Here is a 17,396-nt window from a genome sequence, read left to right on the forward strand (position 1 = left end):
GAGGATGGCAGTAGTAAAAGAGGACTCTATAGTTAGGGGGACAGGTAGGCAATTCTGTGGACGTGAAAGAGAAACAGATGGTAGTTTGCCTACCAGGTGCTAGGGTCTGTAATGTTTCTGGACACGTCCACAATGTCTTGAAAAGGGAGAGTGAGCAGCCAAAAGACGTGGTACATATTGGTACCCACGACACAGGTAGAAAAGAGGAGGAGGTCCTGGAAACAGAATACAGAGAGTTAGGGAGGAAGCTTAGAAGCAAGACCTCAAGGGTAGTAATCTTGGGATTGCTGCCTGTGCCATGCGACTGTGAGGATAGGAGTAGAATGAGGTGCTGGATAAATGCATGGTCGAAGAATTGAAGCAGGGGCCAGGGATTCAGATTTCTGGATAATTGGGAATTTTTCTGGGGCAGGTGGGACCCGTACAAAAGTGACAGGCTGCACTTGAATCCGAGGGGGACCAATATCCTTGTGAGTAGGTTTGCTAGAGCTCTTGGGAGTGGTTTAAACTAATATGAAGGGAGGATGGGAACCAGTATGATAGAACTGAGGATGAGCCAACAGGTTTACAAGTAGATGATGTAATATGAAAGTAAGGAAGGCACAGGATAGATATGTCCCACAGAAGAAATTGTTCTCAAATGCCAGGGATAGGCAACCGTGGCTAGCAAGGGAAGCCAAGGGAAGGGAATATAAGGTAGTAAAAATGAATGGAAAATTGGATAATTGGGAAGCTTTTAAAATCCAACAAAAGGCAATAAGAAGGGAAAAAATGAAATATGAGGCAGACTAGCCAATAATATAAAGCAGGATATTAAAAGTTTCTTCAGTTATATAAAGCGTGTGGCACATGGCCAAGTGGATAAAGCGTCAGTCTAGTGATCTGAAGGTAGCTAGTTTGAGCCTTAGCTGAGGCAGCATGTTGTGTCCTTGAGCAAGGCACCTAACCACACATTGCTTTGCGATGACACCAGTGCCAAGTTGTATGGGTCCTAATGCCCTTCCCTTGGACAACATCGGTGGCACGGAGAGGGGAGACTTGCAGCATGGGCAACTGCAGGTCTTCCATACAACCTTGCACAGGCCTCAGTCATCATCGAAAATCGATGGACAGCCGAAGAAGATAAAGAGTAAAGGGGAGATAAGAGTTGGCATTAGGCCACTGGAAAATTATGTTGGTGAAGTAGTAATGAGGGACAAAGAAATGGCAGATGAACTTAATAAGTACTTTGCATCTGTCTTCATTGTAGAAGACACTGTAGCAGTGTGCCAGAAGTCCATGAGTGTCAGGGAGCAGGAGTGGGTGCCATTGATATTACAAAGGAAAAAGTGCTAGGCAGACTCTAAGGCCTTAAGATGGACAAGTCACCTGGACCAGATGGACTACTTCCCAGAGTTCTGAAAGGGGTTGCTGAAGAGAGAGCAGATGCATTGGTTATGATTTTTCAAAAATCACTTGATTCTAGCATGGTTCCAGAGGACTGGAAAATTGAATATGTCACTCCACTCTTTAAGAAAGGAGGAATGAAAAAAACAGGAAATTAGAGGCCAGTTAGCCTAACCTTAGTGGTTTGGAAACTGTTAGAGTTTTAGGATGAGGTTTTGGGGTACTTGGAGACTAATGTTAAAGTAAGTCAAAGTCAGCATAGTTTCTGTAAAGACATAGTTTTGCATGACAAATCTGTTAGAGTTCTTCGAGGAAGTAACAAGCAGGGTGGACAAAGGAGAGACAGTGGATGTCATTTACTTGGATTTTCAGAAAGCATTTCATAAAGTGCCACACATGAGGCTGTTTAACAAGATAAAACCCCATGGCATGACAATAAGACATTACAGACATTACAGGAAATATACTGTCATGGATAGGGAAATGGCTGACAGGCAGGAGGCAGTGAGTGGGAATAAAAGGGATCTTTTCTGGTTGGCTGCCAGTGACCAGTGGTGTTCCTCAGGGGTCAGGGATCACTACTTTTCACATAGTTTGTCAGTGATTTGGATAGTGGAATTGATGGCTTTGTGGCAAAGTTTGCAGATGATACAAAGATAGGTGGAGGAGTAGGTAGTGCTGAGAAAGCTATGTGATTGCAGAAGGGCCTGGACAAATTGGAAGAATTGGCAAAAAGTGGCAAATGGAATACAGTGTTGGGAAATGTATGATAATGCATTTTGGTAAAAGGAACAAAAATGCAGACTGTTATCTAAATTGGGAGAAAATTCAAGCATCAGAGATGCAAAGGGACTTAGGAGTCCACATGCAAGACTCCCAGAGGGTTAATTTACAGGTTGAGTCTGTGGTAAAGAAGGCAAATGCAATGTTGGCATTCATTTCAAGGGGAATAGAATATAAAAGCAAGGAGATTATGCTGAGGATTTATAAGACACTAGTCAGACCTCACTTGGAGTATTGTCAACAGTTTTGGGCTCCATATCTCAGAAAGGATGTGTTGTCTTTGGAGAGAGTCCAGAGGAGGTTCATGAGGATGATTCTAGGAATGAAGGGTGTGACATATGAGGAGCATTAGGACTGTACTCACTGAAACTTAGAAGAATGCATGGGGATCTCATTGAAACCTACCGAACATTGAAAGGACTGGATAGGGTGGATGGGGAGAGGATATTTCCAATGGTAGGGTATCCAGAACTGGAGGGTATAGCCTCAAAATTGAGGGGCGACCCTTTAGAACAGAGTCAAGGAGGAATTTTTTTAGCCAGAGATTAGTGAATCTGTTGAATGCTCTGCCACAGACATAAGTGGAGTCTAAGACCGTGGATATATTTAAAGTGAAAATCGATAGCTTCCTGAATGGTCAGGGCATCAAAGGTTATGGTGAGAAGGTATCATGGGGTTGAGTGGAATCCGAGGGTCAGCCATGATGGAATGAATGGCAGAGCAGACTCAATGAGCTGAATGGCCTAATTCTGCTTCTATCTGATGGTCTTATGGACTTGAGTATAAAAAGTCCTTGGGCTCTGCAGCACTGAGGGGGTGGCAATTATTGTGGTTGCTGTTTCTAAGATTGGATACTAAACTGAGATCCCACCTCCTTTTGCAGATGTGGAAGATTCTATAGGGTTGTTTTGAGGTCAAGATTCCTTTCTGTCCATTTTGTGACATTATGAATATACATTTTATTCTTTCTATTGTGTGTCTGTTTGAATATTTGTTAAATGCACACTGTAAGAATCTCTTTGAGCAGCGACCAGTCAGTGTTTGGGATGGTTAACAAGAGGGCAGGGGGAAGCACAGTGACCACCATCGCAACGGCTGCAGTCTGAGTGGACAGGGTCAAAGTGGGCAGGGTCTGAGTGGGCAGAGTCAGAGTGGGCAGGGTCTGAGTGGGCAGGGTCAGAGTGGACAGGGTCAGAGTGGACAGAGTCAAAGTGGATAGGGTCAGAGTGGGCAGGATCTGAGTGGGCAGGGTCTGAGTGGACAGGGTCAGAGTGGACAGAGTCAAAGTGGATAGGGTCAGAGTGGGCAGGGTCAGAGTGGGCAGAGTCAAAGTGGGCAGGATCTGAGTGGGCAGGGTCTGAGTGGACAGGGTCAGAGTGGGCAGGGTCTGAGTGGACAGGGTCTGAGTGGACAGGATCTGAGTGGGCAGGGTCTGAGTGGGCAGGATCTGAGTGGGCAGGGTCAGAGTGGGCAGGATCTGAGTGGGCAGGGTCTGAGTGGGCAGGATCTGAGTGGACAGGGTCAGAGTGGGCAGGATCTGAGTGGGCAGGGTCAGAGTGGGCAGGGTCAGAGTGGGCAGGGTCTGAGTGGACAGGGTCTGAGTGGGCAGGGTCAGAGTGGACAGAGTCAAAGTGGATAGGGTCAGAGTGGGCAGGATCTGAGTGGGCAGGGTCTGAGTGGGCAGGGTCTGAGTGGACAGGGTCAGAGTGGACAGGGTCTGAGTGGGCAGGGTCAGAGTGGGCAGGGTCTGAGTGGACAGGGTCAGAGTGGGCAGGGTCTGAGTGGACAGGGTCTGAGTGGACAGGGTCAGAGTGGACAGAGTCAAAGTGGATAGGGTCAGAGTGGGCAGGATCTGAGTGGGCAGGGTCTGAGTGGACAGGGTCTGAGTGGACAGGATCTGAGTGGGCAGGGTCTGAGTGGGCAGGATCTGAGTGGGCAGGGTCAGAGTGGGCAGAGTCTGAGTGGACAGGGTCTGAGTGGACAGGATCTGAGTGGGCAGGTTGTGAGTGGGCAGGATCTGAGTGGGCAGGGTCACAGTGGGCAGGATCTGAGTGGGCAGGGTCTGAGTGGGCAGGGTCAGAGTGGGCAGGATCTGAGTGGGCAGGGTCAGAGTGGGCAGGGTCAGAGTGGGCAGGGTCTGAGTGGACAGGATCTGAGTGGGCAGGGTCTGAGTGGGCAGGGTCAGAGTGGGCAGGGTCAGAGTGGACAGAGTCAAACTGGATAGGGTCAGAGTGGGCAGGATCTGAGTGGGCAGGGTCTGAGTGGACAGGGTCAGAGTGGGCAGGGTCAGAGTGGGCAGGGTCTGAGTGGACAGGGTCAGAGTGGGCAGGGTCTGAGTGGGCAGGGTCAGAGTGGACAGGGTCTGAGTGGACAGGGTCAGAGTGGGCAGGGTCTGAGTGGGCAGGGTCAGAGTGGACAGGGTCTGAGTGGGCAGGGTCAGAGTGGGCAGGGTCTGAGTGGACAGGATCAAAGTGGCAGAGTCTGAGTGGTAATTTTGAAGCTTTTGCTCTTCGAGGTTTCTGCAAAGAGAAAGGAATGGAAAGAAAAGCTAAAGGTGAAGTTTTTTCCCCCTTCAACTTCTTTTTACCTGCCCATCTAGGACAGTAGAGATGCCAGGCAGGATAGTGGAATGCTCCTCTTGCGGGATGTGGGAAGGCAGGGAGTTCTCCAGTGTCCCTGACGACTACAACTGCGAGAAGTGCATCCAGTTGCAGCTTCCAAGAATCCATGTTAAGGAACTGAAGCTGGAACTGGATGAACTCCGGATCATTCGGGAGGCTGAGGGGTGATAGACAGAGGGGTAGATAGATAGAGGGGTTATACCCAAGGTGCAGGACACAGGATACAGCATGACAGTCAGGAAAGGGAAGGGGTTAAACAGCCAGTGCAGAGTACCCCTGGGGCCATCCCCCTCAACAACAGGTATATCACTCTGGATACTGTTGATCAGATGGGGGGGGGGGGGGGGAATGACCAAGGTCACAGCAGTCAGGTCTCTGGCATTGATTCGGAATCTGTGACTCAGGGGGGAAAGAGGGAGAAGAGGCATACTGCAGTGATAGGGGATTCGTTAGTTAGAATGGACAGGAGTTTCTGTGGGTGAGATCAAGACTCCCAGGTGGTATGTTGCCTCCTGGGTGCCAGGGCTCAGGGCATCTTAGATTGAGTCCTCAGCATTCTTAAGTGGGAGGGTGGACAGCCAGAGGTTGTAGTACCAATGACATGGGGAGGATGAGTGACAGGTTTTGGCATAGGGAGTTCAGGGAGTTGAGTGCTAAGTTAAAGGACAGGACCTTCAGGGTTGTGATCTCAGGATTGCTACCTGTGCCTTGCGCTAGTGAGGCCAGAAGTAGAAATATTATACATATTATACATGGCTAAGGAGTTGGTGTAGGAGAGAGGACAGAAGACTGTTGGTTCATTGGGCTCTCTTTCAGGGAAGGTGAGACCTGTACAGAAGGGATGGTTTGCACCTGAACTGGAGGGGACTAATATCCTAGTGGGAAGGTTTGTTAATGCTGCACGGCGGTTTACAAACAGAGACAATGTGTAGTGAGGAGAGGCTGATGATAGGACAAAATTGCAGTCAGCAGGATGAGTTGCAACATAAAGAATGGACGAAATCGAAAACAGGACTGAAGGTGTTATACTTGAATATGTGCAGTATACAGAATAAGGTAGATCAACTTGCAGCACAGTTGCGGATTGGCAGGTATGGTGATATAGGCATCACTGAACTGTGGCTGAAAGAAGATTATAGCTGGGAGCTTAATATCCAAGGATACACATTGTATTGAAAGGACGGGCAGGAAGGCAGAGGGGGCAGCTTTGTTCTGTTGGTAAAAAATGAAGTCAAATCATTAGAAAGAGCTGAAGGTGATAAATCATCATGGATAGAGCTAAGGACTGCAAGGATAAGAAGACCTTGATGGGAACTGTATACAGACCCCCAAACGGTAGAAAGGACGTGGCCTACAAATTACAATGGGAGATAGAAAATGCACGTGAAAAGGGCAATGTTACAATAGTCATGGGGAATTTCAATAGGCAGGTGGATTGGGAAAATCAGGTTGGTGCTGGATTCCTGGAGGGGAAATTTCTAGAGTACCTACAAAAGAGCTTTTTGGAGCAGCTTGTGGTTGAGCCCACTGGGGGATCAGCTGTTTTAGATTGGGTGTTCTGCAATGAACTGGAATTGATTAGAGAGCTTAAGGGGCAAATGATCATAATATGATTGAATTCACCCTTAAGTTTGTGAAGGAGAAGCTGAAGTCAGATGTATCAGTATTACAGTGGGGTAAAGGGAATTACAGAGGCATGAGAGGTGTTGGCCTGAATTGATTGGAAAAGAACACTGGCAGGGATGACGGCAAAGCAGCAGTGACTGGAATTTCTGGAAACAATTTGGAAGGCAAAAGATATATACATCCCAATGAGGAAGAAATATTCTAAAGGAAAGATGATACAGCTGTGAGAAGTCAAAGAAGTCAAAGCCAACGTAAAAGCCAAAAAGAGAGCATATAATAGAGCAAAAAATAGTGGAAAGTTAGAGGATTGGAAAGCTTTTAAAAACCAACAGGCAACTAAAATAGTCATTAAGAAGGTAAAAATAGAATATGAAAGTAAGCTAGCCAATAATGTTAAAGAGGATACCACAAGTTTTTCAGATACATGAAGTGTAAAAGAGAGGAGAAAATCCATACTGGACCAGTGGAAAAATGATGCTGGAGAGGTTGCAATGACAAGGAAGTGGCGGATGAACTGAGTAAGTATTTTGCATCAGTCTTCACTGTGGAAGACACTAGCAGTATGGTGGAAGTTCCAGGTGAAAGGGGTCATGAAGTGTGTGAAGTTACCATAATTAGAGAGAAGGTTCTTGGGGAAATTGAAAGGTCTGAAGGTAGATAAGTCACCTGGACTGGATGGTGTACACCCCAGGGTTCTGAAAGAGGTGGCTGAAGGGATGGTAGAGGCATTAATAAGGATTATTCAAGAGTCACTAGATTCTGGAATGGTTCTGGAAGACTGAAAAATTGCAAATGTCACTTCACTCTACAAGAAGGGAGAGAGGCAGAAGAAAGGAAACTATAGGCCAGTTAGTTGGGAAGATGTTGAGGATGTGGTTTCAGGTTACTTGGAGGCACATGATAAAATAGGCCATAAGCATGTTTTCCTCGAGGGAAAATCTTGCCTAACAAATCTGTTGGAATTCTTTGAAGAATTAACAAGCAGGGTAAACAAAGGAGAATTGGTTGATGTTGTGTACTTGGATTTTCAGAAGGCCTTTGACAAGGTGCCACACATGAGGCCACACAAGCTACGAACCCATAGTACTACAGGAAAGATTCCAGCATGGATAAGGCAGTGGCTGATTGGCTGGAGGCAAAGAATGGGAATAAAAGGAGCCTTTTCTGGTTGGCTGTGGGTGACTAGAGGTGTTCCACGGGTGTCTGTGTTGGGACCGATTCTTTTAAAATTATGTATGATGGAATTAATGGCTTTTATTTTTGCAAATTTTGCATTCAAATAAAGATAGGTGGATGGGCAGGTAGTTTTGAGGAAATAGAGAGGCTACAGAAGGACTTAGATTGTGAGAATGGGCAAAGAAATTGCAGGTTGAGTCTGTGGTGAGGAAGGCAAATACAATGTTAGTATTCATTTCATGAGGACTAGAATATAAAAGCAAGGATGTAATGTTGAGACTTTATAAAGCACTGGTGAGGCCTCACTTGGAGTATTGTGAACAGTTTTGGGCCCCTTCTCTTAGAAAGGATGGGCTGACATTGGAGAAGATTCAAAGGAGGTTCACCAAAATGAACTCGGGTTTGAATGGTTGTCATATGAAGAGTGTTTCATGGCTGTGGGCCTGTATTCACCAGAATTTAGAAGAATGAGGGGTGACCACATTGAAAGCTATTGAATGGTGAGAGGACTTGATAGAGTGGATATGGAGAGGATGGTGGGAGAGTCTAAGACCAGAGGACACAGACTCAGAATAGAGGGGTGTCCTTATAGAATGGAGATGAGGAATTTCTTTAGCCAGAGAGTGATGAACCTGAAATTATTTGCTACTAGCAGCTGTGGAGGCCAAGTCTTTCAGTATATATAAGGCAGTGGTTGATAGATTCTTGATTGGTCAGGGCATGAAGTGATACAGGGAGAAATCAGGATATTGGGGCTGAGAGGAAAATTGGATCAGCCATGATGAAATGGTGGAGTAGACTCGATGGGCCAAATGGCCTGTTTCTGCTCCTATATCTTATGGTCTTATTGAATATAATGCATTTAATGCATAACGGTGCTGATGCTTTGCAATAGCTTAACTAAACTAAAAATGTTTTTCATTTGTACTCAGTGTCTGAGGCTTCTCACTTAAGTGTCTAACAATAATCAGCCAGCATTGATGGATTCCAGTTGCCCTGATACCGTTTCTCCATGACCACAATGTCCTGGTAAAAACTCTCACCATGCTTGTCACTGACAGCACCAAGATTTGCAGGGAAACAGTTTAAATGGGAATACAGAAAATGAATCTTTGGTGACATGTTGCACTTCATGGTTTTGTATGATTGAAGCATGTTGTCAACCAGCTACATGTAGTTTGGTGCTCTGTACTTGCAAAGAAAATTTTTAACAGCATCTTTGAATGCCTTCCATGTGATTTTCTCTGGTCCCACAAGTTCTTTGAATTACCTGTTTTTGATGACCTGGTGAATTGTGGACCATCAAAAATGCCTTCCTTAATCTTGGCATCAGTTATTCTAACTTTAATTATGAATCGAAATAACAAATATAGGCAATTTTAAAACTAAATGGTGCATGATAGGTGAATTTCATGGTGATTTTTATGATCAACAGTCCAAAGTCCATAAGATACACCCAAAAATATTCAGGAAGCAAAATGTTTGTTGTCCAGTGTAATCAAACATTTAGTTCAGTTCAGCACTGTGCCGCTAGCCCATTGCAGGCCTGTGCCCCTATCCGCATCGATCATTCCATGTCAGACTGCTCAAAAACAGCAAAAATATTAGTAATCAGAACCCAGGAACATTTGCAACATGAACCTAAAAGTCCCTGAAACACGTCCACAGCCTTACCGATCATTCCTTGCCAAGTGGATCCCAAGACTCCTGCACTCTCCTCTGACAGCAGCTCGCGCAAGGGAGAGGAAGACCGATCAAATGCAGGGCAAACACACACCATCCTCTGCTCTCATTCTCATTGACATCAACCTTGCTCAATGCCTCAATCGCAGAGGAGCAATGGAATCGTTCATGGTCTCCAGGCTGCACAGTCCACTTCCAACCTCACCAATCTCCCTTGGTGACAGCAAAACATCAGATCACTCAGTTGGTCCAAAGACACACCATCAAAATCTAAATCACAGATTCCAATTGCATGCAGCTTAGTAGTGGAATCATATTTGAAAGAAGAACAAGAAGGTAGTTTCATCAACTGTCTGCAGGACATCAATATTAGTTACATTGTTCACTGGCCATCTTGAAGGATTTCAGTCTTCCAGACACTGCTTTATTTTGTCCCCTCTTCAGCCCAGCATCTAAAGGCTAAAGCTTTTGTTAATCTCTCATTGCTGGGTTCCCAGTTCCCAATATGGCTTGACTGTACGTATCTTGTCACACTGAATCTCACTCAGCACTCTGAGACCTACTTCCAGAACTAGCATTCAATGGTTATAAATAAAGAATCACACAATTAAGGTTAGGGATGAGGTGAGGCTTTTATATTTACTAGAGATACAGGGTGGAACCTCCAATGAGGTGCACTGCCCGGTAACCCAGCTATTAAAAACTAGTCTAATCACGGGACAATTTACAATGACCAATTAACCTACTAACCAGGACTGTGGGAGGAAACTCATGTGGTGATGGGGAGAACGTACAAACTCCTTAGAGACAGTGCTGGAATTGAACTCCACACCCCCGCGTGGCCCAAGCTGTAATAGCACCACGCTGATCACTAAGCTACTGTGGCGCATCAAAGGGTCATCAGTCTTTTTAACATTCTTCCCCAAAGGACAGTGGAAGCAAAGTCTTGGAATAACTTTAAGGCTGACGTAGGCAGATTCCTGATTGAATAAGGAGGTGAAACATCAAACACTACAGCACAGTACAGGCCCCTTGGCCACGATGTGGTATCAAACTTTTAACTTAGTCCATGATCCACTAACCCTTCCCTGCTACATGGGCCAGAACCCTTGTGAATCTCCTCTGGACCCTCTCCAATGCCAGCACATCTCTTCTACGATGAGGAGCCCAAAACTGTTCACAATACACAAGGTGAGGCCTCACTGGAGCTTTATAAAGCCTCAGCATCACATCCTTGCTCTTGTATTCTAGACCTTTTGAACTGAATGCTAACATTCCATTTGCCTTCCTCACCACTGACTCAACCTGCAAGTTAACTTTTAGGGTGTTCTGCACAAGGACTCCCAAGTCCCTTTGCATCCCAGATTTTTGGATATTCTCTTGTTTAGAAAATAGTCTGCACATTTATTTCTACTACCAAAGGGCATGACCATGACCATTATATTCCATTTGCCACTTTCTTGACCATTTTCCTAATCTGTCTAAGTCCTTCTGCATTCTACCTGTTTCCTCAACACTACCTGCCCCTCCACCAATCTTCATATCATCTGCAAACTTGGCAACAAAGCCATCTATTTCATCATCTAAATCCCCTACATACAGCATAAAAAGAAGTGGTCCCAACACCGACCCCTGCAGAACACCACTAGTCACTGGCAGCCAACCAGACAGGAATCCTTTTATTCCCACTCGCTGCCTCCTTCCAATCAGCCAAACTGTAACCATGTTAGTAACTTTCCTGTAATACCATGGGCTCTTACTTTGGTAAGCAGCCTCTTGTGTGGCACCTTGTCAGAGGCCTTCTGAATATCCAAATATACAACATCCACTGCATTTCCTTTATCTATCCTATGTGTAATCTCCTCAAAGAATTCCAACAGGTATATCAGACAAGATTTTCCCTTAAGGAAAGCATGCTAACTTTGTCCTGTCTTGTCCTGTGTCACCAAGTACTCCATCACCGCATCCTTTAAGAATTGACTCCCAACTACTGAAGTCAGGCTAACTGGTCTATAATTTCCTTTCTGCTGCCTTCCTCCTTTCTTAAATAGTGGAGTGACATTTGCAATCTTCCAGTCCTCTGGCATCATGTCAGAGTCCAATGATTTCTGAAAGATCATTTCTAATGCCACCACAATCTCTAACGCTACCTCTTTCAGAACCCTAGGGTGCTGTTCCTCTGAACCGGATGACTTATGTACCTTTAGGTCTTTCAGCTTTTTGAGCACCTTCTCTCTTGTAATAGTATCTGCACCCACTTCTCTTCCTTTGCACACTACAACATCAGGCACACTGCTGGTGTCTTCCACAGTGAAGACTGATGCAAAATACTCATTTAGTTCATCAGCCATCTCCTTGTCCCCCTTTATTATTTCTCCTGCCTCAATTTCTAGCAATCCTATATCCACTCTCATTTCTTTTTTTCACATACTTGAAAAAGCTTTTACTATTCATTTTGACATTATTTGTTAGCTTGTTTTCATATTTCATCTTTTTCCTTCCAATGATTCTTTTAGTTGCTCTTTGTAGGTTTTTAAAAACTTCCCAATCCTCTATCTTTACACTAATTTTTTGCTTTGTTTTATGCCCTCTCTTTTGTTTTTACATCAGCTTTGACTTCCTTTGTCAGCCACGGTTGTACTATTTTCCCATTTGAGTATTTCTTTGTTTTTGAAATACACATGTTCTGCACCTTCCTCGTTTTCCCCAGAAACACACACCATTGCTGCTTTGCTGACATCCCTGCCCGTAGCTCCTTCCAATTTACTTTGGCTAATTCCTCTCAAACCACTATTAATTTCCCTTACTCCACTGAAATATTGCTACATCAGACATTACTTTCTCCCTATCAAATTTCAAGTTGAACTAAATCGTATTGTGATCACTGGTTCCTAAGGGTTGATAGCAAGACAGAAAGATTGTGGGACGAGTGCAAGTTCAGCAAGGACTCACTGGGTCGAAAGGCTCTTTCTGTACTGTATGACTCTTAAATGAAAGCCTGCAGGGCTTTCAAATGCGGGTTCCTTGTTTCTCTCCTGAATCAGAACCGTGTCTCCAAAGTCAGAATTATTAGCACTGGCATTTTGTGAAATGTGTTGTTTTGCAGTAGCAGTACAGTGCAAGACATAAAAATTACTGTTAAGTTACAATGTTGGTCACACAGGAGCAGGTTGGTGTGATACAGGATCCAGGGTGAACGTGGCGCGTCCCAGAACTCTGTCCCTAAAAGTCCCTCCATGTACTCCTTGACATATCTCAAAGTTTAGCCCTTTCAGCTGCTGTTAACTGTCCTTGAGGTACCAGATCTCCTCTGAAGTCAAGCAGTTTATACTTGAAATGTCCTATTTTAATTAACTCCCATTTGTCAGAAAACAATCACACATGAGAGCTACGACACCAGCCACAAGGCAAACCGCACTTGTTATCTGTAAAACAGCAAATCCATGGTTAAAAAGCATGTGGGGCACAGATCTTTAACTGGCATCATTTTCAATGTGTGAAAACAAGACCAAATATTGTGGTAGTGACGTTGTTATATGTATCAGTGACATTATGTACAGAATAACTGCTTTGCAAAACTTCAGAAAAATAAAGCCATGCTTTCTAGAATGAGCTTTGTGAGAATTATTAGGTTTTGAAAACCAAAAACAACAGAAGTCCAGGTCACATTTGTGAATCTCAAGTTCTGAACATTTCTTCACTGGACCCTGTCAGGTGGGTCTCTGTAGCCAGCACTGGTGAAAAGTGGGAACAGTTTATGCAGGCAGTTTACAAACGAGGGATTGAAGAGATCCAAGGCGACAGTTGGGGTCAGGACTGCTGCTAATGTGGAGGTTTGGACTCCCTACCTTTCCAAGATATGGGACCCAAAAATGCTCACAGTACTCCAAATGTGGTCTGACCAAAACCTTCTAAAGCCCCCGGCCCAGCTCAGAGACTCAGGTTTGTTCCTGCCCTCTAGCTGTGTCCACCTAGAGTTTGCCTGCTCTCCCTGTGAACACCCAATTTCCTCCTACATCCTGAAGATGTGCAGCCACTGCAAACTGCCCCCAGTACGTAGGTGAGTCTGCAGGGAAGATGATGAAGTTACCTTCCTGCATTCAGGAGTGTTGGAGTTACCACTGAGCCACGGCTGGGTAGAGAGACCCAGGTTCAGATCCAGTGACACAAAGTGAACCTTGTAACTTAACTAGCCATTGCCAGTCAGAACCTTTTCACCTCTCTTTGGTCAGTAATGGATACTGGTGAGACATTCTTGCTGGCAGATGGTCAAGGGCTCCCCCACCCTCAGGTTATATTGTACATTTACTACCCCAAGTACTTCCAAGAGTTGCTCAGTACAGAGCAGAACAAGGAATTAATTGGTTTCCTTGCACATCCTATTCAGTTGACACTTGTTAACAACTTTGTCTATTGTCAGACAAGGTCAAGACACCAGTACCTACATTCTTGGAGATAGGCTGGGTACGAGCCTATATCCAGTCAAGAATCTCCACCCCATAACCAGATCACAAACAACATCTTGTGCTTGGCTTTCTCTACAGTCCATATACTGAAAGCTGACCCAGATAGCAAGTAGCTCCTAACTGGTCCATTCCAGAATTCTTGGGTGCTTTTTTAGCTCCATTTATAAAGGCAACTTGGCAGATTTGAGACACTAGTGTTCGAAGTATGTCACCAAATCCCACCCAGAGATAAAACTTCTTGCAGACATTCACTGTAGAATAAAGAAATATAATGGGATCTACCACACACAGAGACTGACAACCAACTGTGTAAATACAAAAAAATCTAATAATAATAAATAAGTAATAATACTGAGAACATTAGCACATCCTGTGCTGACTTGATGGGCCAAATGGCCTAATTCTGCTCCTATGCCTTATGGTCTAACACAAGTTGTAGAGTCCCTGAAAGTGAGTTACTAATGTCTGCTCAGCCTTCTCTCAAATTGCAAGCCAGTTAAGGCCACGTTTAAACCAGATTCTGTCTGGATACAAAAAGACTGAAGGGTAACTTCCCCCATGTAAAGGTCAGCAGTTCAGGAGCACGCAACTGATCTCAGACACAGACTGAACAAGGGCTGTGGGAAGTCAGGGGTCCAAACTATTAACAGAACGAATGCAGATAAATGGACAAATTTAGCACATTGCTAATCTGTTTCCAATAGAAGTAAACCAAGGATTCCTCCCGTAGTTCCATTTGATAGGTTTCTAATCAAAATCATTTTGCACCATTTCAAAAATATAAAAGATCCCACTGTTGGAAATCTTGAGCAACACACACACAGAGTCTGGGACGCTTCATCAGGATGGAAAGGAAGGAGGACGAAGCCAGAATAAGAAGGTGGAGGGAGGAGAGGGAGTACAAGCTGGTAGGTGAGACCAAGTGATGGGAAGGTGGGAGGGGAGAGGTGAAAGAGGTAAAGGGCTGAAGGAGGAGGAATGAGATTGGAGGGGAGTGGGGCACTGGAGGAAGATGAGAAGAGTAGAGGTAAAAGAGGAGCCAGAATGGGGAATGGAAAAAGGAGAGGGGGGAAATTACCAGAACAGAGCAACTGATGCTCATGTCATCAGGTTGGAGGGTTCCCAGACGGAGTATTACTCCTCCAACCCAAGTGTTCACTCGATCCCTGACACTCCGACCTCCAGGTCTGGCCCTTCACTTGGCAGAGAGGCTGAAGGCAAGCTAGCCAGCTGCACCCAGGATGGGCCAGCCCTGTCGCTGGGACAGGATAAACGGTTCACTTGGGAAATGCTCAACCATCCCTTTCTTACCTGGCTGACCTTAATTCTGAGTCATTTAAGGTGACAGGTAACAATCTAATCCAACCCACAATAGAAACATAGAGAACCCTCAGCACAATACAGGACCTTCGGCCCACAAAGCTGTGCCGAACATGTCCTTACTACCTAGGCTTACCCATAGCCCTCCATTTTTCTAAGCTTCATGTATCCATCCAGGAGTCTCTTAAAAGTCCCTATCATTTCCGCCTCCACCACTGTCACCGGCAGCCCATTCCACACACTCACCACTCTCTGTGTAAAAAACTCACCCCTGACATCACCTACTTCCAAGTGTTATGAATGTGCCACAACTCTGAGGGGCCAAAGGGTACAAAGTAGCCCCCTCCTTTTTGAGAATCGCAAGATCGCTATTAATTCGTATCTGGGTCCCAGGAAATGAGAGAGAGACGTCCAGAATACACAGGTTTTGGAATGTGTCCTGGCCTCAGCAAGACAAAGGCACGGATAACGGCCATTGTCTCTTGGAGACGGAATTGTGTATTGAGTACTGTACTATTCATTGAAGCCCCTCAGGGGGATGACCAGAATGGGCTGGTTGAGGGATTGCATCATCCCAACCTGATTGACATCTGAGACCCCGTGAGTAAGAATAAAAGAGGGTCTGGGGAACAACCCCTTCAGACGCACCAGGAGAAACGCTAGAAATCCCGTGACAGCGTTTAATAGCGACAGCCGGTGGGGCCCGCGTGCGTCCTTTTCCCTTTGCCTAGGAATTGGCGGGCTTACCACGGAAGAACGGCTTAGCTAAAGAAGAGGCCACACCCACGAAATTTCGAAGGATCGACATCATAAAAAGGAAAAGCTGGCAAGTTTCTAAAATCTCTCTCTTGACTCTAACCAAAGGCTGCAGCCTGAATGAACTAAGTGACTTTTATATTTGCATCAGACAATTCATTATCCCCTAGACAACGATAGAGCTACTTCTTATTATTATTATACCCGCACTTTTAGATCTAGTATTGACGATGCATAGTATCTGTATGTTTGCATTGATATTATTTTTGTGTATTTTTACCAAAAAATACTGTTAAAAATAGTACCATCAGACTTCAACGGACTTCTCTATCTTTGCTGGTAAGTGACCCAGTTACGGGGTTCGTAACACAAGCACCTTAAAATTATGCCCCCTCGTGCTAGCCATTTCAGCCCTGGGAAAGAGCCTCTGACTATCCACACGATCAATGCCTCTCATTACCTTATACACCTCTATCAGGTCACCTCTCATCCTCTGTCGCTCCAAGGAGAAAAGGCCAAGTTCACTCAACCTATTCTTATAAGGCATGCTCCTCAATCCAGGCAACATCCTTGTAAATCTCCTCTGCACACTTTCTATGGCTTTCACATCCTTCCTGTAGTGAGGCGACCAGAACTGAGCACAGTACTCCAAGTGGGGTCTGACCAGGGTCCTATATAGCTGCAACATTACCTCTCGGCTCCTAAATTCAATCCCACGATTGATGAAGGCCAATGCTCCATATGCCTTCTTAACCACAGAGTCAACATGCATAGCAGCTTTGAGTGTCCTATAGACTCGGACCCCAAGATCCCTCTGATCCTCCACACTGCCAAGAGTCTTGCCATTAATACTATATTCTGCCATCATATTTGACCTACCAAAATGAACCACATCACACTTATCTGAGTTGAACTCCATTTGCCACTTATAAGCCCAGTTTTGCATCCTATCAATATCCTGCTGAAACCTCTGACAGCCCTCCACACTATCCACAACACCTCCAACCTTTGTGTCATCAGCAAATTTACTAACCCATCCCTCCACTTCCTCATCCAGGTCATTTATAAAAAGCACCAAGAGTGGGGATATCAGAACAGATCCCTGAGGCACTCCACTGGTGACCAACCTCCATGCAGAATATGACCCGTCTACAACCACTCTTTGCCTTTTGTGGGCAAGCCAGTTCTGGATCCACAAAGCAATGTCCCCTTGGATCCTATGCCTCCTTACTTTCTCAATAAGCCTTGCATGGGGTACCTTATCAAATGCCTTGCCAATATCCATATACACTAAATCTACAGCTCTACCTTCATCAATGTGTTTAGTCACATCCTCAAAAAATTCAATCAGGTTCGTAAGGCATGATATGCCCTTGACAAAGCCATGGTGACTATTCCTAATCATATTATGCCTCTCCAAATGTTCATAAATCCTGCCTCTCAGGATCTTCTCCATCAACTTACCAACCACTGAAGTAAGACTCACTGGCCTATAATTTCCTGTGCTATCCTTACTCCCTTTCTTGAATAAGGGAACAACATCCGCAACCCTCTAATCCTCCGGAACCTCTCCTGTTCT

Source organism: Hemitrygon akajei, chromosome 14, assembly GCF_048418815.1.
Source record: "Hemitrygon akajei chromosome 14, sHemAka1.3, whole genome shotgun sequence".
NCBI classification, from domain to species: Eukaryota; Metazoa; Chordata; class Chondrichthyes; order Myliobatiformes; family Dasyatidae; genus Hemitrygon; species Hemitrygon akajei.